Source organism: Myiozetetes cayanensis, unplaced genomic scaffold, assembly GCF_022539395.1.
Source record: "Myiozetetes cayanensis isolate MyiCay16 unplaced genomic scaffold, myiCay2020 scf14, whole genome shotgun sequence".
In the NCBI taxonomy this organism is placed as follows: domain Eukaryota; kingdom Metazoa; phylum Chordata; class Aves; order Passeriformes; family Tyrannidae; genus Myiozetetes; species Myiozetetes cayanensis.
The window spans coordinates 3,145,425-3,172,736 of NW_026087048.1; the positions used below are offsets into that span (position 1 = coordinate 3,145,425).

General features: G+C 47.0%; 1 long non-coding RNA gene across 1 annotated transcript in view; it reads left to right on the top strand.

The window, feature by feature from the left end:
• The first annotated feature begins 1,107 nt into the window (after positions 1-1,107).
• LOC126636736 (uncharacterized) overlaps positions 1,108-27,312 on the top strand; it is an 89,232-nt gene continuing 63,027 nt past the window's right edge. Inside the window, exon 1 of the long non-coding RNA XR_007628125.1 lies at positions 1,108-1,190. This is a non-coding gene — a long non-coding RNA (uncharacterized LOC126636736). The remainder of the gene's footprint in view (positions 1,191-27,312) is intronic.

Here is a 27,312-nt window from a genome sequence, read left to right on the forward strand (position 1 = left end):
TGGGATGTGGGAATAGGAGGATTTGGTTAGAAGGGGTGGATTGGACTGATTGGCACCTGAGTGGAGGGCTGGTGATTTTCCAGGAGGAGCATAAACCACTGCTCTTCCTCCTCTGCTGTTCACAACACCTAGGCTGGCTTCAGCAGGTGGGGACTGTGGGAGAAACATGACAACAGTGTGGGAAGAGGCATGAATGGTTCTTGTGCTTTCTTTGCTGAGCTCTGTGGTTGCTTTTTCCTCCTTAGGAGAAGGCTGGAGAGAAATTCCTGATCAAGTCCCAGGCACAGGGATTTTTAAGGGAAGAGCACAGCAACAAGAGAGAGAACATGTGAGAATGGGTTTCAGCAGCTCATCTGAGGCAACATGACCCAAAACAGAAGGCTCTGGCTCTAGCACGGAACGACATATTCCCATGCTGCCAAAATGCACACTTTGGAGTATGCTATCTACTGCTTCATGGCTCTTTGAGGGCTGAAATGATAGAGACTTGTGTCCCATGGTAAATGATTGCTGTGCTCGCAGGCTGTTTGGTAGATCTGACGCACCATAAGTGCAGGTGCTTAGGTAAATATTGCCTCTTGCTTTGCTGAATCAATACCCGTGCTGATCACTCCGTAAACTGATGTGTGCTGATGAGAGAAGAGGGTGCAGTTTGCTATTTCACAGTCATTCTGGAATATCTTTTTCTTCAAATTGTTTTGCTTTTATGGGACTCTGGCCCGTATTCTGCAAATAACCATGGAATTTTAAGTGGTTAAGTGCAGTTGGCCAAATTCTTCCCTTGGAGATGCCCACGTAGTTCCCATGGCATTGCTGAGAACCCAGAATGCATTTCTGAGGACAAGCTTAAGCCCAACAGAGCCATTTCACTCCAGGCATAACACTATTCAAAGTCAATGGAAGCATGATTTGAGCACATTGTGTTTATATTTTTACAAGTGTTTTTCTCTATTCCTTTATTTCCAGGCTGGAATCCAACTATGTGAATGCCAGGCAGAAAATTGCTGTTTTCTTCTTAACCCTTGTTTTCCGTGAGCTGTACAGGTTTTTGAGGAGGACTTGGATTTTTGGAGATGTTAAGGTTGTTTTGATTTGCTCCTACTGAAGCTGGCTTATAACGTTGGTTTCCCAGTGGCCAAATAAAGCTGGAGTGGAATGCCTTGGAAAAATCTCATTCCTCTCCCAACAAGGTTGGTTTCTGACCAGTTAAAACCGTTTTCCTCCCAGATTAGCTGTCTGAGGTCAGCTCTGAGAGCTGGTAGCTCCATTTTCATGGCTTAAAGCACCCATTGCCTTCCTTTCACAAGGTTATGCACGTGATTGCCAAAAGTTGTTTGACATGGTGTAAAAATTCTCTGAGGGGAGACGTAGGCTAGCTGGCCTGGGAGGTACCAGGGCTGGGTCATGGTGTCTATGCTAAAAGTCTCCATCCTGGAAATTCCACCTTCATCCCTGAGTCTTCTGTGTTTGGTCTCTCTTGCCTTGTGTACTCAGAGCTTTTGACATCATAGTTCTGTGTGCTGAGATGCTGTGGGAGGTTTTTGTGGCCAGTTAGGGGGACAGTGTGTCTCTTTAAAGGGGAACTATGAAAAGGCTTTGGAAAGCTGCCAAGATGGGAGTGATTTGGACTACAGAAAGGAAGAAATATATGGCACCTCCTCTCTGCTCACACCCACAACAAAAACGTGTCTGGACTGGGGCTGAGGGCTATTTGTGTTTATGGTGGGAGGTTTTATGCTAAATCCTGGATCAGAGGGAGTCCAGCATGCACTGTGTCCATGCTTTGGTCGCACAGCTCTCCTGTCTCCACTTAAATAAGTTTGGGCTTGTCTTGGGAACCTGTGTGGTTCTGTTGTGCGTGGAGTTTAAGATGAGCAGAACCAAGGTAGTCAGTGTAGCTGGGCATGTACAGTGTGCCTGGCCATCTTCCTCCCCAGCAACTGGCAGGGTGACAGGAAAACTGGACATGAAGATTTCAACTGGCTTGGTGGCAACCCTGATTTAAGATGAATATTCCCTGTCAGATTTCTTTAGAATCTCAGAGACCTCCTTTAGGGACCTCCTTCCTTGTCTCTTCTCATTGTTTTGCTGTCTGCTTCTCACTGTCTTATTTTCTGTCGATTTAAGGCAACCACTGTTTGTAACCTGCAGCTACATAACACACCTGAAGTGCCTTGCTCAGCATTCTGTGCTCAGAGCAGTTCCCGTAGGAAAGGCTCACACTTTGGGGATATCCCTGCCTCCCTGTCCCACGGTACTTTTGGGGTGATAACTGTGTGTGGAGAGACAGAAATGAAGCCAGTTCTGCTGGAGAGGAGTGGCTGGGCTCTTGGCCTGCACTAATAATAGAGCTGCTGTGGCAGGAGGATGCACTGAGGTTGTCTTCCTCAAAAATCTTCAAGTTTTTGGTTGGTACACCTTGTGAGGTTTCCTAAGTGAGGGGCTGAATGCTGCAAAATGAGCTCCAGACTTCTGACAGTGGGCCTGCTAATCCGATTCAAAATTAATTCCTGGCCTCCCAGGGACACGAGGAGCATGGGCTGAACCCTACTTGTGTAAGCTGATATGGAGGGAGGCAGAGTCCTTCCAAAGCCACAAAGCTGCTGCACTTGCCCCGTGCAATTTCTTTATTGTTCAGCCTAAATTTAGGCCTTCAGGAAAATACCAGAGACGCTCCGGTGACCTCCTTGCAGTACATCCCAGAGCTCCACAATCTGATATTAATTACACTGAGGCTCTATATTAAAGCAGAGATTTGCCAAGTTACCACAGGGCTTTCGGTGCTTGATTCACATTAATTTGAAGTGGAATTTAGATATTCCCCCAAGCAGCTTTGGAAATCTCATAAAAGCAGAAATGAGGGGTTTTGCTGGATGTGCCCTGTTTAGCCAGGGAACTATCTAGTGGGCACCTGGCTGAACTACAAAGGGCTGTCCATGTTTCTTAGTGTTTGCCCTGCCCCTGTTTTCTCCCTTGTGCCTTCCACACATGGGCCCAGCTCTGCTGCCTGTAGCTCTGTTGCTTTGTAGAGACCCTAAAAGAGCTGTGATGCCTCCATATGCAGAGCCTGATTCCCTCTCACTTGTTTCAGTCCAGCAGTTCGTGCTGCTGTCTTACACTGTCCTCTTACACTCGGATCTCTAACATAACTTCTTGGCTTTTATAGCTTGGGAGGACCTGGCAATGAGTCTGACAGGGCTGGATAACTGTGCAACTAAGCAGTTAAGATGTGGCTTTGTAGGGTTTCCACGGGGATAGAAACTGATCCTGGGCTGCTTCTGCAAGGTAACTCCTTTTTCCAGAGAGAACCCAAATTGCACTCTACGCATGTGGATCAGCAGGTGAAGTGATGGTCATTTGGGACATGGGGAATTTGGCTTTGTTTTGGATGCTCCAGGAAAACAAGGGCCAATTTATTTCTAGTTTCATGAAGTAAGCTGTGTGAAACAAGAAAATCCCCTTCAAATTCCCCTGGAAGTTGCTAGGAATAAACTTCAGCTCTCTGCAGCAAGAGCTGGTCATTGTAACACAGCATCTGCTGAGCACCCTTATGGGATCCGGGTCACCTCTCTAAATGCCCTGCAGCAAAATTTCTTCCCGGGATTCTCAGCAGAGGAGATGTTGCCTCTGTGGTCTCAAGATACATCCTACCACGATGCTGCCTGCTGAAAATTATCCCTTCTCTTAATCCTGCTACTGAAGTGGGAAATGGGGTCATTGGGTCACAGAGGTGCTGTGTGTGGTTTGGGCTCCAGGCCTGTCCTGTCTGCACTGAAGAGGAAAGTTGCTTTCAAGGCACAGCAGTGCTGGCTGATGATCTCAGTGGAGTTTAGAGGAAGGGACTGGTGTGATGGACTGTGTTCTATGTGAGCAGGAAGGATTTCCTTCCTCTCTGCAGTGATTATAATTTTTTGTCTGCCTTCTCTTTCTCTTAGTTTCTCTTTTCTCCCTTCTGTCATCTTCCCTTCCTCCTTCATTGTCTGCCATCTCTTGCACCTTCCTCACTGTCTTCAGCTCGATACTCTTTGACAGCAGCTCTGGAAGGAAGGAACAACTTTGAGCAGCCCTGTTCCCTTCAGAAAACTCTTCCTCATGAACAGGGCAGCAGAGCTGTGCCCTGGAACACAGCACTTCCCTGGCAGGCCAGGGACTGCACTGATAGGCACCCTCACCTGGACCTCTATCCACCCCTTTGCCCGTCAGCCCTGGAGCACCATTTAGGGCCTGGGCTTCCTCTCCTGAGCTTCAGTGTACTTGCTGCCAGCCCTTTCCTGAACTGAGGGTTGTTTGGATTTCCTGGATTGACCTCAGACCTGCTTTGTTACCCTACTTTTGCCTGATGATCTATTAATAGACCTGTTTTTGACTGCCTGACTCAGGTGCTATGGGACTATATCCTGCTGGGGAGGTTGTTGTCCAGTCCTCTGCTTCCAGGCTTGCCTACCTTTACGAAAGAGCAGGACCTTGCTGTATGCTGACGCTCCTTTGACAACTTAAACTCGGAGTAATTCTGTCTTTCAAGCTAGAGAGAGACAAAAAGCACTCTGAAGCTTGGTTTTGCTCATGGACCTGGGGCCTGGTTGTGCTGTGGTGTCGGTGGCTCGGTGACTGTGCTGTGTGTTCTGCACATGAGCAGGCAGCTGCGGACTGGAAGGCAGCGGCCACTGCCTGTAGTGTCAGGCTGCAGTGCTAGGGGTGATTGCAGGCAGTACTAAATTCCATTTTGCTTATATCTACAAAAGCTGATGCAGTCAAATAAACCTGTTCTGACAGCAGCATTTAATAGCCTCACTGTCTGCAAAACCCCAGGTTCCTGTGCTCGCTGACAATGAGTGTCTGTTTTCAGAAGGCTGAATTTATTGTGTTAGAGCGAGATTTACAGCTAAGCATCTACTGAGTACCTGTATAGAGGCTGCTGTAAAAGACAGCCAAGGGGAGAAGGAAGGGGGATGTGTTGCATGGTCAAACAGACCAACAGAAAAGCAGGCTGCAGGTTTTGTGCATCTTGGCATCCCGAAATCAGCGTACAGGTAACTCCTCCACCCAGTGAATGCGGAGGAAGGGCAGTGAAGGGAGTCCAAGCCAAGCCAGGGGCAGCCACACATCTCTCCTCCCACAGTGTTTCCTCTGGTGTGGGAGGGGGATGTGTAGGAAGAGGTGCTACAAGTTGCAGTGCACGGAACAATGCCTCATGCAAGGTCCAACAGGCTCTTCATCTTCCTGCTGCTTTGCTCTGTCCTTACAACATCCTCAGCCCCTTCCACGTTTACACCAGGGGGGAAGGTGCAAACAGTCAGCAGTGGGTGTGTTTTCCAGATGGGATTTGAGCATCTGAGGGGCTTTCAGCCCTTGGAGTCACTAATGAGGATCTCTGTGTCAGGGCCAGCTGAGGAGACCTGCCTTTGGTTTCTCTCCTTGGGTTTTAGGAAAGTTGTGTCAGGGGGTATTTTGGCGCTCTCTGCATTGTTTCAGTTCTGTCTTCTGTTCTGGCTGGTTCAGTCATGCTCATTTCTCCCTTAATAGATTAGGTGCTGTCACTGCACACAGTTGCATCCCACCCTAGGGGTGGCTGCATTTTGGTGATTCATACTACCCCAGAGGACTGCCTGCTTCTTATTCCATCAATTTGATGGAGAGAGGCAGTTGAACTTGTTGTTTACATGATTACTAGAATGCCTGCATGGCAGAAAGCTGTATTTGTAATTAATATCTGTACCAATGGCCTAGCACTTAGTCGTCTTTCATTACTATATGGGCATTCTCTCTTCTTCTGCAGCTGGCAGGCCTTTCCTTGATGTTGTGGCTGACAGCCAGTCAGGGCAGTAGGCTGTTCAGAGAGCTTTTGGGCTCAAGCAGAAGTGGTTTCACAGTGCTGCATGGCAAGAAAGGCATTGCAGCATTCCTCTTCTTGCCTTGTATCTAAATGGAACTTGCAATTAATAACTCAGGTTAGCGATTCGCTCTGGCTGGCCCAGCTAAGGCAGAGGATTTGTTCTGGCATTTTTCCTAGGAGTTTCCCCTATCCCATTGATGGGCAAAGTTGGTATGGTGAAGACCCTCACTTCTCTGTGCCACAATGCTCTCTCAGGACCAGGGTTTCCCAGCCCGTTTCAGGAGGCAAAGTTAGTGGTAGGTAGTTTATCCTCATTGTAATATCAAGGAAAAGGGACTGATTGACAGATCATTTTCCCAAGGACTTCATCAGCCTCTTGCTTTCTTCCTGCTGGATCACTTGCCTTGCATTGAGGTGCACTGCTTGGCTCCTCTGATCCTCCTGCAAGCCCACACTGTCTCCTCCTCCTGCCTCTGCTCTCCCTTCTGCTCTACTTTCTTCTTTTGCCCATGGCTGTTTGTATTCAGGGTTCTCCTGCTGTGCCAGGCTGCTGGGTTATCCCTGCACAAGTTTCTTACAGCTCTCCCAAGTGCCAGTGTGCCAGCACATCCACAAATCACACGGGTGTGTGGGTGAGAATTAGAGGTTAAGCAGCCACTGGCTCCCACAGCATCACAGGCCCTCAGAGCCAACAGAGGGAGGGCAAGAGCTTTTTCCAGGGAGTTCACAGTCTAGCAAAGGGGTACTGGAGAGCAGCCTGTCAGCCTGGGAGGGAAAAGGGAGGGCAGCAGTAGGCTGGGAAGGAGGACAGCCAGTGTTGGACAGGGTGGGGCTGGGGAACTGGCTGGCAGCATCAAGGGCAATCAGGGAAAGGGCATGAATGAGAAGAAGTCTCCTTTTGAGGGTGGGAGTCTTGTCACATGGAGCCCTCAGCCATTTTCCAGCTCAGTCATGCTTCTCCTGTGTATGATTGACTGCTGCCCACGGCATGGGGGGATCTGTGCTGTTCTCTCTGGGAGCTGTCCACAGGGTCAGATGTGGCTACACTCTCCTTGGTTGACTTCAGGCCTAGTGAGCTTTGTGTCACCCCTTTCCCCTTCAGCACTTTTCTCTGCCTTCTCAGCTGACTCTTCCTTTGCATCCCTTTTTCCAACCCCTCCTGTGGCTGCCACAGAAATCATGTTCACCCCTCACAGCAGGCTTTGGCTCAGGCTGAGAGAAGCATTTTCTGTGGGCTCCCCAAAAGGATTTTGGTACTGTGTTATTTGTTGGTCTGTTGGACTTTCAGGGGTGCTGAAGCGAAGGCAGGTGTGGGAGTGAAGCAATTGGATGGGAGGTGGGAAATTCCATAGCTGGGGAAGTAGTGGAGAGGAGGGAGGCCTTGTATGCAGTTCTGGGGCAAATCCTCCACGGGAAGAGCCTTGGGTAAAACAAAAAAAGCAAGAACAACTGGGTGGGGCTGGGTGGCAGGTTTGCAGCAGGTGTGCTGCCAGAAGCTTCACCTGGCAGGTCTCAAACATACTGCCATTCTCACCTGCTCCCCTTGTGTTTGTTTTCCCATCTCTCTCTCCTCTCCATTCAGAGCGGGTGCTTTGAGGCAGCAGCCTCATCTGCCTGGGTGTTTTGAAAACACTTAACATACTTGGTGCTGAGTAAATTACTGCTGTGGTTGTTACTATTGCACCAACTAGCTCACAGCCCCTTTGCATGCACAAGAACAGATCATTACAGCAATTTGTTTATAGTGATGGCACAACCACCGAGGGCTGTCCAGCAAAGCCCTGCCCCTACTGATGTGGGGGCTCTGCCAGGCAGGAGGGGTCTGGACTGAGGCTGGCTGGGTTGGGGCTGGCTGTGGCACATCCTCCTGCCCCCTTGGCTGCTGCGTGGCAGCTCCCACTCCAAGCAGTGAACTCAAGTCCTTTGGTACTTCTTCCTTTCTGCGGTGTTCCTTGATTTCCCCCTCTTCCTCCACAGCTGGCTCGGCAGACAAGATGTGCTTGAGTGAACGTGTTGTTTGGCCTATGGGGTTGGCGTGAATTGCCCAAGAGAGCACATTAGTCAGGAGCAAACCCAGGGACTTTTGCTGCCCAGTCATGTGTTTTAACTGCTCCACCTTGCTCCCCGGGACACTTGGATCCTGTCGGGAGGCACAGCAGATGGAGCCAGGCGGCGGGTCCAGCTCCAGCTGGTTGGCAGGGAAAGGGCGAAGCAGCAGCACCAGTGACCTTGCTGATTTATTCATTAGACAGTGCTTAGAAGGAGGGGAGGATTGATTTGTCTGTCAAATGCAGCACCAAACCATGCGGCCTGCAAGGGGAGGACTAATTGTGCCGCTGACACAGAAGCCGGTACTGACTCACGCAGTCAAGCACCTTTTTATTATATTTTCCTGCTAGTCAGCTCTTCTTTTCATCTATCCTATTATCTTGGGCAATTTATTGATGCAAAGTCAAATTTAAGTGGTTATTTTGCCTGTGAAAATGAGGAAAAATTGTCTAAACTGAATACAGGGAGGTGTTGAATCACTGTGGAACCAGTGTGAAGCTGTCCAACTGTACAACCCACCTCTGGTAGCAAAATGCCATCAAGAGGCCAAGTCCCTTGTTCAAAAGCACTTCGTGGGCTCTTAACAAAAGAGCCCCAAAGCATTCAGGTTCCTGATTCTTGAATCCAAGGGATTCTTGAAAGGACCAAACTGTCTGCCTGCCTTTGAAATCAGTGCCAGAGCTGCTTAAAAAAAAAAAAAAAAAAAAAAAAAGAGAGCTTTCTGTAAGTACAGTGTGATCACTCTGAGGCTGCTGTTCTTGAAGATGGGTAAGGGCCAAATTTAAATTGGCTGCTTCACATGCAAGCAGTGGCACTGCTGCAGTAGCTTTCACAGGCATCACAAGTGGGCTCTGCCTGTTCCATGAGCTGCTCAGTCATTGTCAAGCCTAAATTAGCGTGGTGCTGGCTTAACATGCGTCTGGCTGGATTGCTGCATGGGACAAATGTGAGCTGATGGCCCATGGCACGTCATAACTGCCTCCACTGCCGCTCCCCTGAACTGCCAAGCAAGTTGCTTTTAATCCTCATCTTTGCAAAAAAGAATGGTTTGGGTTGGAAGGGACCTTAAAGATCATCTAGTTCCAACACCCAAGATATTGTCCTTCCTAAAGACCAGTTGTACAATCAGTGAGGCCAGCCTGCTTTTTTCAAACAGTTTCCTGCACTGACTTGTGGCTTCACCTGCACTCCAGCAGAAGGCTTTGGCCTGTTCCCCACTGGGCTGAAGAGATGCCTGTTATGTGGGACACCTTCAGAGACTCCAGGTTTTGTTTGGATCTGGATGGCTCCCGCTAATGGTTCCTGGTCCAGGCCTTGCTGGAAGGCTTTGAGGGTCAGTACAGTCACTTGGAAGATTTCCAGTAGCTGCAATGGGTGCTGAGCTGAGCCTGCACTGAGGGCACAGGGGAGGATTAATTGTCTTTTCTAATTTGGTTTTCAGATTCTCCCCCACTGCTCTGCTAAATGGACCTCAACCCTGATCCCAAAGCAAGCACTTTGCCAAAATTTACACCCCTACAGGAATTGAATAGCTCCTCCTTTCACTTCCAGCCTCTCCTTTCCTTGCAATTTCTGTTCCTCCTCCACAATTTCTGAAGGCCATTTATCCTCTAGTTGCAAAATGTGCCTCCCCCTCCCCTGCTTTAGCTCCTTGCTGTCATCAGGCTGTTGAACATGATTCCATCCTGTGTTGCAAAAATAATCACTTTTTAATTATATAGAGGAAAGGAGGTTGTAAAAGCCCTTCAGAGTCCTTCTGCAAAGCAGAGGCAACATGAGCCTGGCAGGTTTTTTTTTGTGTGTTGACAGTGAGCTGTTCCTTTAAGCCACATACTACACCCTCCACCAGTGTTTAGTCATGAACCAAATGCCAGCTGAGGGATTCCTGGGCTGTTTTGAAAGCAAAGAGGGATTCATTTGAACAAGAACTGAATGCCTTTCTCTCAACTCTTCTCGTCCCCACGGAGATAAATTAGGGATACTCTCATGAGGGCAACGCAGCTGGAAAGCCAACTGTTCTGCAGAGGGATTTCAGAAAATCTTGTGGCCTTGGCAGGGAGGACATTAGTGAAAGAAGCCAACCAATTGCCAAATGGTAAACCTCCTCTGCATCACTGAAAAGCTTCTTGGAGTTTGTTTTGGTGCTTTCTGTCTCACTGTGGGGCTTTTATGGCTTTACAGAGAATAATGAATCAAGGGACTCAACTTACTCATTCTTAAGACTTCCTTTTTGCTGTGATGCCCGTGTGAAACAGTAATAGCAAGGGCCTGTGAGAGGTCCATTCATATCTCTTATTCACACTGCTTGGTTCATGGATAGTCACTAAATTAGATGCTTCCTAACAGATGCCATTTTCTGCTTTTTGCCTCTTATAGCTGTGCCCTGCTGCCTCTCCCTTCACAGTTCCTACCCAAATTATCTCTAAGAGAGCAATATTCTGCATTTGTATAGCACCCAGCAGTCACAGAGAGGCTTAGGGAGTCTGTCATGGGACCCTGACCCTCTCTTGTATCCCAGATGAGTGTTCCACTGGGCTGACTTACTGAGTTATTGCACAGTTTTTCTCACCCTACTGAAAGAAGTAAATAATTCTGCCTCTACCTGCAGGCCTCAGATATGATCCCTTGAGATGTGTTATAATGTAAGGCACAAAACCAGCGAGCAGCCTTGAGCTTGTGGCATAAAGAATTCAGGGAAAGGTGAAAGGGAGCTAAGATGGTGAGGGACAGGCAGGAGGGATCTGAAGATTTCTATCCCAGCTCTGTACCTACCTTGAAAGACAAACTTGGATCGGTGTTTTCAACCTGCCTTGCCTCTGTTTCCTGTTTGTGATATATGGTGAGTGATTCTTAGCTACCATACAGGTGCAGCTATGGCTGGGAGGACGGGTATCTGCAGAGTGTTGTGATCCTTAGTGTGAAAGAAGGGAAAATCCTCTTTATTGGTACTGTATTGTACCAGCAAACAGCTGTGTTGAACTTAGGAGGTCTTCTTACCCCAGGAAAGGCCCACGATTAAATCCTCGTCCACTATCCTGAGGACAAGAGGGCCCTGGAGGTCAGGCAGTATCTTTCTCTGGCCAAGCTGTGTGCTGTAAGCCCGTGTTAGCAGTTCATTTACATATTACACACTGCTGCAGGCCTCACTGCAAGCCTGAGAATCAGCCAGAGCAGTGATGCATTCAGCTGGCACACCAGGATTCAAATCCTTTACAACTCGGTTCATCTCTTGATCTTGAAAAGACAAAAGGAATGAACCTCTGGAAAGAAGGTTGCTGTTTGGCCTGTTGTGCCACCTCATTGTTTGGACACCAGTTAGAGGGGGCTGGAGTCAAAGCAAGAAACTGTTGAATGAATAAATCGGCTTAGAGAGCTTTGTAGCGATTTATTCCGCTCTTTGGTCCTTTGGGCTTGTGTGAGGCTCATAAACGAGCTGATTATTCTATCATGATTCATAGCTCTGTGGCAGAAGCAGAGGGGGTGTGTGCCGCCAGGGGAGACAGAGGGGCTGGAAATGGAGCATTTGAAGTGGAGATCAGGCAGAGGTCACCTGGAACATGAGAGAAGAGGCAGTGGCAGAGGCTGTGGCTGCAGCCAGCAGTGAGCAACAGGGCTGATGGATCGCTGCGTGCACGACGAGGCCAGTCAGGAGATGACCCTCTGTGATCGAGGTTTAATTTTGTGGCTGCTTTTTGGCATTCATTTTAAAGATTCCAGAGATCTCCAAGTGACAGGAAAGTGCTTTGTACATCTGCTGATACTAAGCTTTGCAATGGGTTACATACGGGTTGTCTTGAGGGAGGCTTCCACTCTCCCATCTCTATCCAGGGGCTTCTCTGTTCTACTTTCCTCTTCACAACAGCCATTTCAGCCTCTCCTCACATCAGTGGCAAATTTCTCACTGGTACCTTCTGCCTTAGAATGTACCAAGGCACTTCAGAAGTCCCTCGTGCTCCCCTTAGCATGTGTGGCATAATGTCCTGCTTGCAGTGAGTGCTGCCCAGCTGGTTTCTGCATGTTGGGGGGTCCTCTGTCGCTGTAGATTAATGCTGCAAACAGGAATTGGCTTGAGATGGGGCTTCAGGATGTCCCGGCCCATCATCTGTGTGTCTGATCTAATCTGTCAGTCAGTCTCCTTGGAAAGGGGGCGACAGCATGTGCCAGGCTGCTTAGCCAGATGCTGTGGTATATTTGGTGTTTCAGAGCTGTCAAGGAAAAAAGGAGAAGCTCTGGCCTTTAGCATCTCCTTTTGTTTTTCCAGTGTGAGGCTGAACTGTGTCTGAAGGGATGGTGCACAGCTCTGTACACAAGGAATGAGCAGGTGGGCTTTATTCTCTGTGCTCAGGTCAGAGGAGCCCAAAACACGCTGCCCATATCTAGTCCCTGTGCTTACTGGTGTCCTTTATTTCCCAGACATCTCCTGAGCAAAGGCATCTCAGCAGAGCCTGACAGCTGCTGGTGCAGCTGGGGATGTGTTTTCTCAGCCACGACCTTGGGAGGTCTCCTTTGCACGTCTTTCTCCCCAGAATCACGGTGGGACTCTGGCCTTGTTTGTGTTTCCTTTGGCCGAATGCAGGGAGTGCTCTGCTGAGGTAACTTGCCCACAGTAGCCCCAAGGCACAGGAGTGTTTGGGAACAGCCCTTCTCAGGGTTTACAGAGACACTGTAACTCCTCAAAAACAATTTTCATGAGTGACTGAAACTCCCGGGCAATGGGTGCAGATTCTGTGTGCTCATTGTTGAAGGCTGGATTCATCCCATCCAAGCTGAGGAATGCAGATAACTGTGAGTGCAGCCCTGTGTGTTGGTGCCAGCATCACACTCGGGTGTCCCACAGTCACTATGCTCAGGAAGAGAGGGAAGTCAGCTCATCCAAGGCCACTTGGCTTCTGGCCATACTCTCCTCTCTTGCTGGTTATAAACTGAGCTTTTTTTCCTGTACTCCCTTGGGTATCTGAGGTAAATCCAGGTCTCTGACCCTAGACAGGACCTCTTTCTGAAGTGTATCAGGAGGGAAATCGTTCATCATGACACTGTGGCTCTTTGTTGTAGCTCCTGGTGCAATGAGGTGGTGGTGGGCAGGCTTGTGGGGGTTTGTGCAGGTAGTTTAGAAGTACAGGGGTATTTGAGTGCTTTACTTGCCTTAGCCTAAATAAGAGCAACTGGACTATGTCTGTCCAGCCAAGTTGTCTTTCTCCTGCAGTGCTAAATAGTGGATGCCTGAGGGTGAACGTAGGAAGAGGATAAGCATGTAGTGACACCTCTTAATATACTCCCTCCATCTCCAGAGATTTATAACTTCCATAGCCAAACATCGTTTCATGCATTTATTAGCTTTAGATGGGGTTTCCTCCCTTGAATTCATTTGGTTGCTTTTTCAGCTTATGAGGATTTACAGTATTCAGCCCCCTGAAACAAGGAGTTCCACTGCTCAAATCCTGTTGGTGTCCAAAACACAGGATTTCTCGTTGGCTTCACTAGTGAAGCAAACCTAATAACTCAAAGAGCTGGATGTCCCTGGGCAGATATCATTGATGCTTCTGAAAACTGAATGGCTTTCAGTAGAAGTGTGAGTCAGCACAGTGTTGCCTGTAGCTTAGAAATAATTTCAAGGCTCCTGGCACAAATATTTCTTCTAAAAACCAGGCTCTGGTTTGTATCTGCCTGTGCTCTGGGACTCTGGGAGTTCCCTGAAGACAGATCCACAGACAGGCATTTCTTCCAATCAGCTGGGAACGTGTCGGGCTAGAGAAGAGGATCAGATTTTTTCCCATTCCCATCGGGTTACAGTTCCAGGCAGTGGTGCAACTGCAGGTGCCTCCTGCAAGGTACGAGCTGCAGGTGCAAAGTGCAGGCTGTGGCTGACAGTCCCTACTGACTGTGTGTTTGACACCTTTGCCATGTGCTGAGGGGAGCACGGCACCCTTTAGGCTCTGGGTGGGAGAACCTTGCAATGGGACAACAAGGGAGAGCACAGAGAGTGATTTGGTGAGGGTGAGAAGTGTAAATAAAGGCTCTGCTGATACCCTAGAAGCACTCAGCAGCCTCATCCATCCCTCTGACCCAACACCCAAGCCGAAAAGAGTGCATTTACATTCAGAGGGAGAAGGTGTATAGGATGAGGCAGATTTGGTGATCCTTGGAGTAGGTTAAAGAGGCAAGACCTGCCTCTTTTTCTCCTGCACTTCAGTCACATGTGCAAACCATGAGACTGCTTTCAGAAATGCTTGGGATCAAGAGGTCTCCATCAGGGAGACAACTCCAATTCAGGGTGCACACAGACTGATGTCACTTTGTCACAGCTGCACCTGCTTGTGCCAGCTCTGAGGGTGGCTGAGGGCCAGGCAGCACTTGGGTAATCAGATGGGAAATAAGGAAGTGACTTTGATTAAAGCTGAGAGACAACATGTGGGGGAACAGTGGGAGGACCCACTCTGAGCCACTGGAAGGGAAATCTAGTGGAAAAAATGATGGGGAAGGACTTTTGGTGTTTGAATGGGTGAAATAATAAGAAAAGAAAGGCTCAGAGAAGGCTGCAAGTCTTTGGGAGATGTGATTGTTTGGGACAGCAGCAGGAAAACAGCCAAATTCTCCTGTCATCACATTTCAGGCCCACTATGGACAGGTGGGCACAGCAGCTTTTGGAAAGAATGATAGAATAGTAAAACCCAAAGACTATTGCTAGCAGCGGGCCCCTCTGCTTAGGGGGACATGGAGAATAAATGAGGGGTCTGATCCTGGGGTGTGCCAGCCACCTTCTGTTGTATGTCTAAGGTCCTCCTCAGCCCAGAGTTCAGGGTTGGGCTCTGTGCTGTAGAAAACTTATGCTGGGCTATTGGTTGAGTCTCTGCTCTCTCTGGGATACTGCGGGAGCTGGGAGTGACAGTGACATCACCTGAACGATGGAGGAAATTGGGAAGGTTTCTGTGGTGTCTGTGCAGCAGGTCAGGGCCATGAAATCTCTGAACCTGTGAATTTGTTCCACAGGAAAGCTTCTTAGCTATAAATCTGACTTCCCCAAGCAAGTTTGCTTGTTCTTTGAGTGAAGGATGTTCCCTCTGGTAGCACACAAGATGGCAGGTGTGCGGTGGGTGAGGAAGGAAACTCTGGCTGAACAGACAAAACAGTCCCCTAACCTTTCTCTTGTCCTGAGGTGTGGCTTGTTAGAGCTGTTAGATTTAGACAATTAGGAGGAGATACTGGGTGTGCTGGGTTGATGAGTTGTGGTGGGGGAACACAACCTGCTTTAAAGCCTCGAGCAAACCATTTGAGACCCTGTATGATTGAGTCACTCTGAAAGGAGGTAGAGTCTGTCACACATACCCACTGTAATGAGTATGAACAAACCCAGAACAGCTGGCAGTAGCATATGGAGCATCCAGAAGGGAAAAAAGCTGAAATAATTCCCTTTTCTCTGCTCTTTGCTTATCCTGGCCCTGATTCAGGAGGGCACTGGGGACTGTGCTCATCTTTAGGCCTGCACTTTAGATCCCAATGATTTCTTTTTCAATTTCACTATCGACTTAATGAGTTTCCTGTGCAGGTAAGCACCTGCCTGACTGCAGTGGGGGTACAGAATCCTTTAATTATAGACTCCACAAGGAATCTGGCTCCCATATAACCAGCACTGACCCCTCTGTGGACCTCAGGTGGGAGTCCAGCATGCACCTTTGCTCCTGGATAGGAACTGGGTGTGTAGATGTTCCTTCACGAAGAAGGCAGGGAAGAAACCCAGAGTGGAGTCATCTTGTCCCTCACAGTAAGCTGATGGTCCACTTTCTGGGCTCTTTCTACTTTTCCTTGGAGCTAATCGGGTTTTTGATTTCGAAATCAAATCGTTTCCTTCATCTGCACACTACACATGTGGGAATAACTGCTCCAGGGAACTCAGGGGTCGGAAGGTGCAGGGACAGAAGGACACAACTGTGCCCCACCACCAGTATTTCTGTAGCAGAGTGGTGACAGAAGGACTGAACTCTGGCATAAGCAACACATGCCACATTCACACATGTAAGTGATCTCACCCACTGGTTCTGGCTTTGATGCCCAACAGAGAATACTTGTCAGCTGCTCTTGCACAGGGATCCACTGGTGGAATGGGGGAGAGTCTGTCAGAAACCGGTAAGAAAAGCAAAGGAATTCACAGGAAAGATGCTTACTCCTTGTTAAAAATCCCTCTGTGTTTGTGCACATAAGCATGTGTGTGCATGGGTTTTTCACCTGCCTCAGCGGTTTTGGGTGGGCTGGGAAGCAAATTTCTTAAGCAGTCTGCACCTCCTGCTATGCAAGAGCTGGCCTGAACATTTGTTAGGTTGGTAAAGTGCATCTTTGTGGCACCCTTTAAGCCACTGCCTCATTTTAGATAACAATCTATTGCGATTTTTTTAGGGCTCTTGCAATTTATTGGTTCCTCTTATATCCTAAACCTATTAGCTCTCAACTCATCCACAAAATCTTCCAGAGAAATGGGATTGAGAAGACCTGAATCTTTAATTGGAGAAAAACATATTAAAAAACCCCTGAGCAAGAATGAAAACAGTCAAATAAAATTAAAAAATCAACCAAAAAAAAAAAAAAAACCCTAGCCCAAAGGTTTCAGGCTCTACTTTTATGGTCCCTTTTTATGGCATACAAAGTACAGCTGTTTTATTTTGTTTTTTTACCTCTGCACCTCCCTTTTAATCAGAGCATCTCTAACCACTCAAGCTACCAGTGGATGGGCTGGGACTGTACCCTGGAAGCAGATTGTGAGTGGTTGGGGCAACACTCGCAGCCTGAAGTGAGTCAGAGCAGCTGCATCTTGTGGTCATTTACAGCCAGAAAAGTGATGCAGTTTGGGATCCCACAGCTCCCAGTTCTTCTTGGGCTGTTGCTGAGCAAAGGTCAAAGAAGATAACAGAGAACCTGGAACAGGAAAAAATTTTCAGGAACCCCCAGCACTGTCATTACAACACATTTCCCAGCTCATAGGCAGAAGCAAAGCCTTGCTATTACCTGCAATTCTCAAAGGTGCATTTCATCTCTATTCAAATAGTCATTCGACACCAGGTTTTTTTAATACAGTCTCCAGAAGCCTTTAATGTTAACATTAAAAAGATAATGAAAACAGGCAAACAGACAAATCACGATGCCCAGTGCTCTGCTTCCTCATTGATAAAACATGAGAGCAGCTCCCCCCCCTTCCCCTGCAAGATTTTGCCTTTCCAGACTGCTAGTCATTTATGGTTTTATTTATGAAAAGAAGCAAAAATGAGTTTCCATCACAGCCCCTAAGCATAACACAAAGGGAAAGCTTTCATGCATTCTGCATGGGGCTGCGCTGTCAGGCTGTGCAAGTGGGTAATAACGTGATTTCTTTTGTTACAGCCCAAAACCTGCCTTCCAGGTCGATCACAGAGCTCAAAAATATGTTTGCATTTGATAATATCCCTGTTCTGCTCAACGCACTTGTTTCCCTCTGCAATGTTTGTGAGGGTAGTGCAGCCCTGTCCGTGTCACTGCTGCCTGCATTGCTGCTCTTAACTACTCTAATGCAGATAATTATTATTACAGGCTGCAACTGTTACAGGCCCAGTGCAGGTAAGAGACAATCTGTCTGAGGAGCTTAAGGTCTAAATAGGCAAGGTAGATAGTGGAAGTGTTATCAGCCTTATTTTTACGGAGAGCTTAAATGACCTGCTGAAGGTCACACAGGGAGTCTGTGGTGGAACCATGACTGGAATACAGATTTCCCAAGTTTTATTTAAGCATCTAACCCAGGTTCCTTGTTAAGGAAGGCAGAGGTGAGAATGCTGCCTCTTTGTGTGTGAGCCTGGGTGTAGTTCTGGGTCGTGGACTGCATTTGCATATGCCCTCCTGCTCTGAGCACGTCTGTGAGGAGCTTGGGGTACTGGAATAAATGTACAGCGAGCAAACAGCAGCCACAAGGTGCACACTCACCTGGACTGCACAGCTCTGAATAGTTCAAGGACAGAGCCTTTAACGAAGTGGTAGATGTTGGTAGTGTTCATATTTAAGCCTTCACTGATTTTGACTGTTACACAAATATGTGCAATACTTGTGAAATAGGATGGTGATCCCTGTAATTTGGGGCTGATGTAGAACACAGTCTGGTGGCTGCTGTGCCTCGTGTGTTTGGATGCAGGTAAGTTAAGAACCTCAAACTTTGCAACAAAGCCAATGCTTTAAAGTGCTGTTGCAGCATTTTGAAGTGTTATGACAAAATACACATTTTAAAAATACACTCTGAGATGCACCAGGTTCATATGCAATGGGGAACTGTGTGAGTGCTGAAAGTAGCATCCTAGAAAAATAACTGTCCTACAGAGCTTCCTCCTGCCAAAGTGGTCTGTGGAGGCCTGGAGAAAAGCTGATCTTCCCACTAATTAGCTCTTGACGGGTCAGGAATATTCTCTGGACTGGGACTCTGCTGTAGCTGAGGGTGTGGAAATGGTTTCTGTTGAACTGAAGGCCTGTGCAGTGTAGAGGTCCCCTGTTCTGTCTGGCTGAGGGAATGCTGTAGAATAGTTTTGTCTATCACTTATGGAAACAAGACACAGGTGGAACTCTAATATCAGAGAATTAGCACAAGTGCCTTGCTTAGCTAATTGTTTTAAATGATGCTTTAAAGAACTCCTATTTTCCTTCACGTTGCTAGTCTGCTTTTCCATTGCCTGCAAGTACAAAATTCAATTTTCCTAAATGTCAAATTTTATCTAAAATATAATACTTATTAGCAGTTTCAACGCATTTCAATGTATCTTTGTTTTTTTGAAATGATTTCACAAAACTCTTTACATGTATAATTGAAATTGACTTTAATTTGAAACTCTGCCTTAACAGTCAATATTTCTGCAAGCTGCCTTAGCTTGTTTCTCAAGGAAAATGTTATTTCTGTTGCCGTAAAGGGAAGGGAGGGATGTCATGTACCCTTCAAGAGTTAGGAGACCCAGAGTTTAAAGAACTTTGTCTAGCTGTGACTTCTGAAGCCTTTGCCCATGTTATCAGCTCGCTCTCAATGGGTGCTGTGGTCAAGCTACGGCTCCACAAAGCTTTTTGAGAAGTTTTTGCCTTGGAATAGTAATATTCACGGTTTCCTGGGAAGTCAACAGTTTTTGTCAGTGGCTGACTTGGATTAAGGCTCTAGAGTTAATTGAAATGTGAAGGCAGCATTTGAGAGCTAATGCATATTGCTGAATGCAATTCCTTTCCTTTTTTTTTTTCCTGGATACAATGTGTTCTGAGATTAAAGTTGCCTTTATGGCCAAATAATTTCTCTTCAACTCCCATTTGTAACTTACCTTTCAATTAATGTGTTTTGCCATTGTTTTAATTTTAAAAACTCTATCATTAAAAAGCTTTTAGCAGGCTGTGAAAGGACCCTGAGTCCTTTCTTGAGTATGGAGTGCCAAAGTGCCTCCCTGTGTTTGGTATCCTGAAAGAGCTTCAAAATTGCTGCTGAACAATCCGGTCCTCTTTCCCTGCACCAAAGTCACTCCCAGCAGCTTAAGAACATTAAAAATACCCTTTTCAAAAGTGGTATATAGAGGTGCCCTGTGGGAAAGCTGGAACACTTTGGGAGATGAGTTAAAAAAGATTTAAAACTTTGCAGTGCAGCCTCCTTGATCAAAGGATGATACATCCATGGGATACTTGCCATGTGATATATTCCTGTATTCCATTAGCCTTGGGAAATACAATTCCATATACAAAGGAACATTTCCAATTACAAGTGGAGACACTTTGCCAATATTGAAATAATTTCATTACAGTAAATCTTTAACTTTTAAAAATATTCCAAATGAAGTTTCAGCTCTGCTTTCAAAGTCATCAAGAAGACAATGGGTTGCTTCCTATTCAGCTTTGGAGTTATAAATGATTATTGGAAATATTTTTACATTTCCAAAGGTTGTAGCATCAGAGACAGCAAATAAAATTGTCCTTCTCCAGGATGTCTTTATTTCCTGTACTGAAAAAGAAGTTAATATATTTTTGTCAATAAGCAAAGATTTTGTCTTATGAAGATGCAGCGTTTTAGCTACGGCTTAATCTTGTAGAGACAACATTATTTAATTTGCTGCTGATTCAAAAGATCTGTGCAAACAACTGAATAGTGTTGTTGTGTGCCTTGGTGGTTTCACAAAAGCTACTTTGTTACTCTATATTTCCAGACAATAAGCCACTTCAGAAATGTTCTTCCGAGCTGTTCTCTACTAACCTTTGCAATGTTTTGTTTGGGTGCTGTCTCCAATCTGACAGTCCACAACGAGCAACAGGGAAACTTCTGCAAAACCCATTGTGAGTCTTGTGACAATTATAGCTACCTTTGATAATTCACACAAAATCATCTCTCCACTCAGCTTGGAAAACACCAGACCTATCTTGAGTTATTGCTGGAGTGCTGCTGCCAGTGCCACGGAGGTGGTTACCTTCCCAAGAAAAAAAAAGTAAATAATTCTTAGATTCCTTTTTCATTACAGATCTCTCTCTTTGTTCTGGATCATTCTGGTTCATGGGCCAGCAATTCTCCAGATACTGGGACTTTTGTAAATATAGGTGGGAAAACAATATGTAGAGATTAACAGGCTCAGCAAATGCGATAATTTGGGTGAACTTCCCTTTTAAAATCTTGCTGTGATAATTGAGATGACTTCTCTATGAAATTTGTGAAGACATTTCAGATTTGTTGGTCTTGAAGATACAAACACAAACTACTGTGGTTTGAGATCTCTTACCCAACCCTCGACCTCAAAGAGCAGGGAAGTGTGGGGAAATGAAGCAGGCTTTGTCAGGCAGCCTGAGTCACTCCGGACTGTCCCTGGGGGAGGAAGCATTTGACATCCCTTTCTCGTCCTTCAACTCATTGATTTTTCTCCATTCTCAAGCTCTAACCTCGCTGCAGGATGGGAGGGAGGGCCTGCAATTGCTTTTGAGGAAATCTTCCTCTCTTTGTCCCCAACACCTCCTGTCCATTTCTTGTCCTGAGCTGTAAGAGAGCTCATTATTTCTGCTGTGCTGCTGGCAGCTCTCCTGCTGCCTCAGGAACAGCCACCCCAGCACAGGGATGGAGCTCCCCTCCACGTGCAGGCAGCTGAGACCGGGCAAATATTGTCACAGTGCTCTGGAGCAGCCTCCTCTTAAAAAGTTTGGGGGCCCTCAAACCTGTTTTACACGTGGCAGCATTAAATAGCATTAAACCTTTGCAATAAAATGAAGTCATACTTGCTGTGGTAGCTGTTTACTCTTCATACTGTCTTAGTAAACTCCTGCAGAATTGTTCTTCCTTGCAGAGCTCTGGGGTAACACTGAGCAAAGCCACCTCCACTGTTCCCATTTGTAGCCTGGTGCAGGCCTCACATAATGATTAAAAAGCTTTTTCTTTTTCTCTGTGGAATGGGTAGGTAAAGTTTCTTAAAATTTTAGGTATGTTTAGCTTGAGTGCTTGACTAAAAAAGAGGTTTAATCAGCAGTTATGCTGCTTAGTGGTGTTTTTTTTGCAGTTTTTTTCCTTGATTTGATCTCCTCCTTTCTCTCGTGATAAATGAATAAAATAGGATGTTTTCTAAAAGAAGGGATGCTGAGCTCGTCTTTGCATTGATATTAGCTGGAGGGATTAAAAATGTGCCCCATGGTTTCTGTGTGTTTCTACTATATTGGGAAAATGCATCAAATATGCACCTGATTTCAAAGTGTTTTGTACTCCAGGCAAAATATCTATATATCCAAATGTATCATTTGGATAATGATAAAAAAACCCCTCCACCAAAGTAAAGCAAAATGTAGGCTAGGAGTTTAGACCTTGGAAATCTCCTAAAGGAAATAGTTTAAAACCTGTTTTGGGGGGGGGTGGTGGTCTAGAATGAACAAGGTGTATTGGTAAAATTCAGAATTTGTTATTGTTGACTCACTTAGTGCTTAAACAATATTCTGAGAAAGAGTCAGTCGCTCAAACATGCCTGAGTAAGAAATATTGTCTGTGTACACACCAGTCCTTGAGCTCTCTGTGTTGTAAGCTGGACTCCTGAGGGGTTTTGTTCATTTGTGGAAACCTGCAGCTTCCACGGAATTCAGTGGGTCTCCAATGAGGTCCCTGGTGAGCTGGCAAAAGAGGACAAGAATAGTTGAAACAATTTCCATCTCAGGCTTGCCTAAGGCGCTGGTTCTGGAGCGTGGAGGTGTCAGTCGGATTTCTGTCTTATTGGCGGTGTTAAAATGGAGACACAGGCCTGGAGCAGCTGCTGAGGCAAGGCAGAAGTCAGAGAGACAGAGATTCATTGCCCAAGCTGCTTTTTGCCCAGCTCTGGTCCCTCACCTTCGCAAGTATTGAGAATTAACTAAAATTATCTCACAGTAGAGAGATGAGAAACGGGCGAGGCCTCCCCAGAGTTACGGGCTGGTTGCAATGGAAAGCAAACCCCTCCCAGAGCGAGGGGCTGCCAGTGGTACCCACCGGAATGTTAAGAGGGAAAGAGAGAGGACAACTTTCTTGCTGATGAAATGCCGCTTTGCTCAGGGGACCATATTATTGCTGTTATTTATGCACTGCCAAAGGTGTGCACAGTGCTTTATAGCACAATAAATAACGACTGGTGTCCAGTCCCTCAGGGTGCTGCGTCACTGCTGAAGGATGGCAAAGGGGCACGGTGAAGGGTTGATTGTCCCTCTGCGACGATGCAGAGGTTTGTTATTGTCACAGCGTGTCCTCTTCAGGCCGCTTGGCTGGGGACATGAGTGGCTTTGTCACAGTTTTGCACAGTTGTCTAAGATGGCGTTTCCAAGGGCACGTCCCCTGTTTGATATGCACTCGGAGTCTGGTGGCACTGGGAATGAGTGAACAATACCTGGGGCTGTGGCAGTGGCACTTTTAAATTTTTTTTAATTTTTACAGATTCCCAGCCATCTGCTGCCTCACCAGCTGCTCACAGCACAACACAAAACTTATCTCCACTCAGGATCTCAGCCCCTCGAGGAGGGCAGGGGCAGCGAGTGCATAATTGCCCTCCTGTGCACTGTCTGCAGGACACAGACCCAGAGCCAGTGCCAGACTCCAGAGAGACGGGGAGCAACTGCAGGGAAAGGGTGGAAGAACAAACATGTGGTCACATGAACTCTTGTTCACCCCTTCCAAAATCCTGGCCACAGAGATGTGCTGGCCTGGAGAGCTGTGGGAGGGAGGCTGCAGGCTGAGAAGACCACAGGAGGTGGCCCAGTCTCATATTTGACACCTCTTTAGCCATCATTAGGTTGACAGAGGGGAAGCAAAGATGTTCCCTGAGGGCATGGAGAGGTTCTGGCTCTCTGGCTGTTGTGCTGCAGCCAGCCCTTTGCCCTGAGGTTGGTTTTGCTGTGGGAAGAGAGCCCAGGCTGGGAGCAGCTTAACTGGAGGCAGTGGGGAGAAAGCAGCAAGTTCTGCCTCAGGGAAGCTCAGCAGCCACCAGCATGTACAGGGGAAAAGAGAGACACAGCTACTGGAGATTTGTGGGGCCAGAGGGCCCCAGAAATCCTCTTGCCAAGCAAGTGGCGTGCATTATTACTCACTATCTTTGAGGCACCTAGCTGAAAACTTCCTAATTTCATTACATCTTATTTTTATAATCCCCTTGGGGTCAAGACAGCTGACCTGGATGATCTCTCACCCTACCCTCAGTCCCTCCTGTGCCTGCTCCCCAGCGATGGGGTTGATGCCAGAGCAAGTGAGGGAAGAAAAGGCAGGTTGTCCGTGGGAGCTGGGAGGGAGTGACCAAGTTTCCTCCTCCATTCCCAAAGAGCTCCTCTCCTTCGCGTGTGCCACTTCAGACCACTCAGAGCACCCTCCTCCCTCCTCATGCTTTTATGCATTTTCCAATTAAATTTCCTCCACGAGAAGGAGAGAGGCACTCTGAATCCATTAGCATTAGTAATTATGCAAATGCTTCGGGGAGTTGACTGCCCATCATTACATATAATTAACGTTTCTCGTTATGAATGGAAGGTTTGTTACTCCCCTCCACCCCCCCTTTTTTTTTGTGCTGGAATGGGGCGGGGTAGAGGCACGCGGGGGTGATATTACTGTATTAATTTGCATAATCAGGAGGCCTGATTGGGTATGCATGAGGGTAGGGGCGGGGGGACCTTCTCCAGTGCGCACACCATTAAGCTGGTGGCAAATCTCAGGAGGGGGAGACGCGCATGTGAAGCGCAGGCGAGTGCAGCACGGTGACTGCAGGCAGCAGGCTTGGATTTAGGGCAGCAACGCCAGCAGCGAGCAGGAATGGAGGTGTCCTTGGACTGGCAGGGCTCTGCACAGGTCTTCTGTGGCTGGATGTGCTCATCCTGTCCTTTTGCTTTGCTCTCCTTCTACAGACGGCACGGGACTTCTGCAGAGTGATGCTATTCCTGGCTTTTTTTCTTGGGCAGCACATGTACACTGTGAATTATTGCAGAGCTGGGCCACTGATGCCCCAGACAGCACTGGGGGAACAGGCTTAGAACCGACAGCAACACTCAGCACAGCCTCTCTTTTGCCCCATTTCCCAAAGCTAATGCATCAGTAGATGCTCCTCTGTGCCTCTGGAAGACGGGCTCAGAGGGGAAGCGTTTCAGGCTGTCCGTGTAAGAGCAGTCAGGTCAGACAGGGAAGGTGTAACATTTTAGCACAGGGCTGTGCCTCTGAGGAGGAAGAGTCAGATTTGTCTCCCACATCAAACATTACAAAAGCAAGGGGTGGAAGTTTCCTCTGTGTGTTCTAGCTACAATGAATGCCTGGGAAGCCTCCCTGGAGATCTCCCTGCTTCCCAATACATGTGAAACGATTCTTATCCACTGTAAAACATCTTCCTCGTGTTCTTCCCATTCCCTGTCGCTACCTTTTCCTTTCTGTCTCTTCTATTCCTCCTTTCTGTTTCCTTTCCTAAGAAGTCCATTTGTTCCTTGGTCTCCATCTCAAGCCCACTTTGTGTCTTACCCACACCCCTGGATGTAGAGAACCATCTGAATTGGCCTTCAGATTTCCTTGGTTTTTAAGGGTCAGCTGCTGCTTTCCCTCACTTCCTCATGGAAGGCGTGTAGCCCTTGGTTGTGGTTGATCAAGGAGGTACAGAAATCCTTCCAGTGAAGGAAGGGGATCTGGAGCAGGGAACAAAAGATTCCAGAGGCAACATATGCTCAGTGGGATAATGCCCTGGGAGGGCACTGAGATGATTCAAGGCAAGGAGGACACAGAGGTTCTCCAAATAGAGGGAAATGAATCTAAGGGTACCGTGGAGATGAGAAAAGCATCTCTGCACCAGAGATCAGATTGGCCAGAGAGTGTCAATCCAAAACCAAAGAGGGATAGCAATAGCTTAGATGGAGTCTGGAGGTCCCTTGCTGTCTGGGGTATTGTGTCCTCCTACGCTGTGTTGATCATTGTTTTCTATCTTGATTATAATCCATTATTGGCAATGTAGACACTGGAAATTGGGTAGATCTCTTCTGGCATCTCCCTGTTTGGTCACCATGGGCAAGGTCTGAGCTCTCCCCAGTGATGCAGGAACTTTCAGTGTCTCAGCAGGGGTTCCCAGAGCAGGCAGGTAAGGACAAAAGCAGCTTTGTTTCCCGATGTGTTAACCCCACAATTTGTAGAAATGTAAGACAGAATTCCAACATAAATTCCAGTAACCCTTAGAAGAGGTGAGGAGCAGGAGATACATCAAAGAAAGAAAAAAACCAGAAAAAATAATATGTTTTTGTATGTGTATTTGTTTTTAAAGCTGAAGAAAATTCTCTGTGGGTGTTTCTCTGTGTGTGTTTGTGTATAAGCTTTTAAAAGAGTAGAGGAGCAGGGAAAACTTGAAACATTAAACTTTAAAAAACCCCTGCCTTGATAGTGGGGTGTCATGAAAGGACACCAGTTTTGCTCTAAAGATTGTCTTTTAGTACAAGAAACTTGAGGCAGTACTGGATTCTGTTGCTGTCAAGGTTTTGTTTTCTCTGACCTGAAGCTGCTTTGGAGACTTGTAGTTCTGAGGTTTGTGTTGTTCAGTATTTTGTAAAGCATTTGTACACTTGTCCTGCTGCTGGGGAGATCCATCGAGGACGACAGGTAGGAAAAATCTTCAGTGTAGACACAAAACCAAGAGATCTGAGTCACTCAGACTAAGAACTTCTCTAAAGGATAGAAAAGGTTCCAGTGCTGATCAGGAAGGCGATCTCTGAAAGGTTGGTTGAAATCCCAGAAGGCAATTGCCAGGAGTAGAATGGAGGTCTCGGGGAATTATGTGACGAATAACTGCAGTAAAATCTTAGCAGCAGGTGATGGTCCTTCCTTTTTTGACAGAGAGGGAGCCTTCTGGCTGTGAAATAGGAAGATGTCAGTAGCTCTGCTCTGGTTTTGCTTTCTGTGACATTCATCCCACAGCAAAACCAGGCACCAGGACAGTGGTGACTCTTGGAAACAAGGTGAGCTCAGGCTCTTGAGGTGGCTCATTGGCCCAAGCCTGGGTTTGTATTTCCTGAGGTCAAATCTGCTAATTGTGCTGTATGCTTAAAGAAGAGGAGACAAGGTGAAGACTGCTGAGGGAAAACTACTGGGCCGATGACTGGGCCAAGACTACTGAGGTCAGCTGGGCTAAGAGAAAGGAGGAGGGAAACAATTGTCAGAGCAGGAGAGAGACTGTGATGACAACAGGGGCAGGCTGGAGTCAAACCGAGGGGAGAACAGCAAGTAACATGATAACACCAGAGTCACAGACTGTGTCTCATCACCCAGGAGGATGCTGGGTGTGAACATGTGGTAGCCACAGTCCAGAGACTACAAACTGCAGGAACAGGGCTACCAGTACACACCTGACCTTCTCCTGGGTGTCAACTCCTTTAACAGGCTGTTCCGCATTCACTGACATTAACAGATGAAGTGCTTGGTGATGTCACTGTGGAAGAAGGCAAAGAACAAGGTCCCCTCTGAGCTGTGCTGGGTACTGTCAGAACTCCACGGGGTCACAGCTCTGCGTGGTCGTGGCATTTTCTGTGTTTTGCTTCCCATTTTATTTATTTTCGTTGCATGTGTGGGTAAGTCAGGTTGCAAACGGGTGCAAGGACAGCACAGAAACACACACATGGGCACAGTGCATGCATGCACAGACACTTGAGATTGCTAAAGGCATAAGTTAAATCCCACATCAAAGCACAGAGCTATCAGAGCAGCACCGTTCAAAGGCGCCAGCTCCCTTCCCGGGAAAGACAGATTGTCACTTTGATTAAGAGATTTTAACAAGAGAGGAAAAAGAGGGAGTGAAAGAATGGGGATAGAGAAAAGAGAGTTTTTCATTTATACCTTTTTTCCCCTTTGGCCATCCAAAATAAGATTTTAGTTTGATTAAAAAAGGACCACAATTTAAAGTAAGTTTAATGTAACAATGAATTATTTAAGGAAGAAAAAAATACAAGCTTCTGCTTAAAAAAAAAAAAAAAAA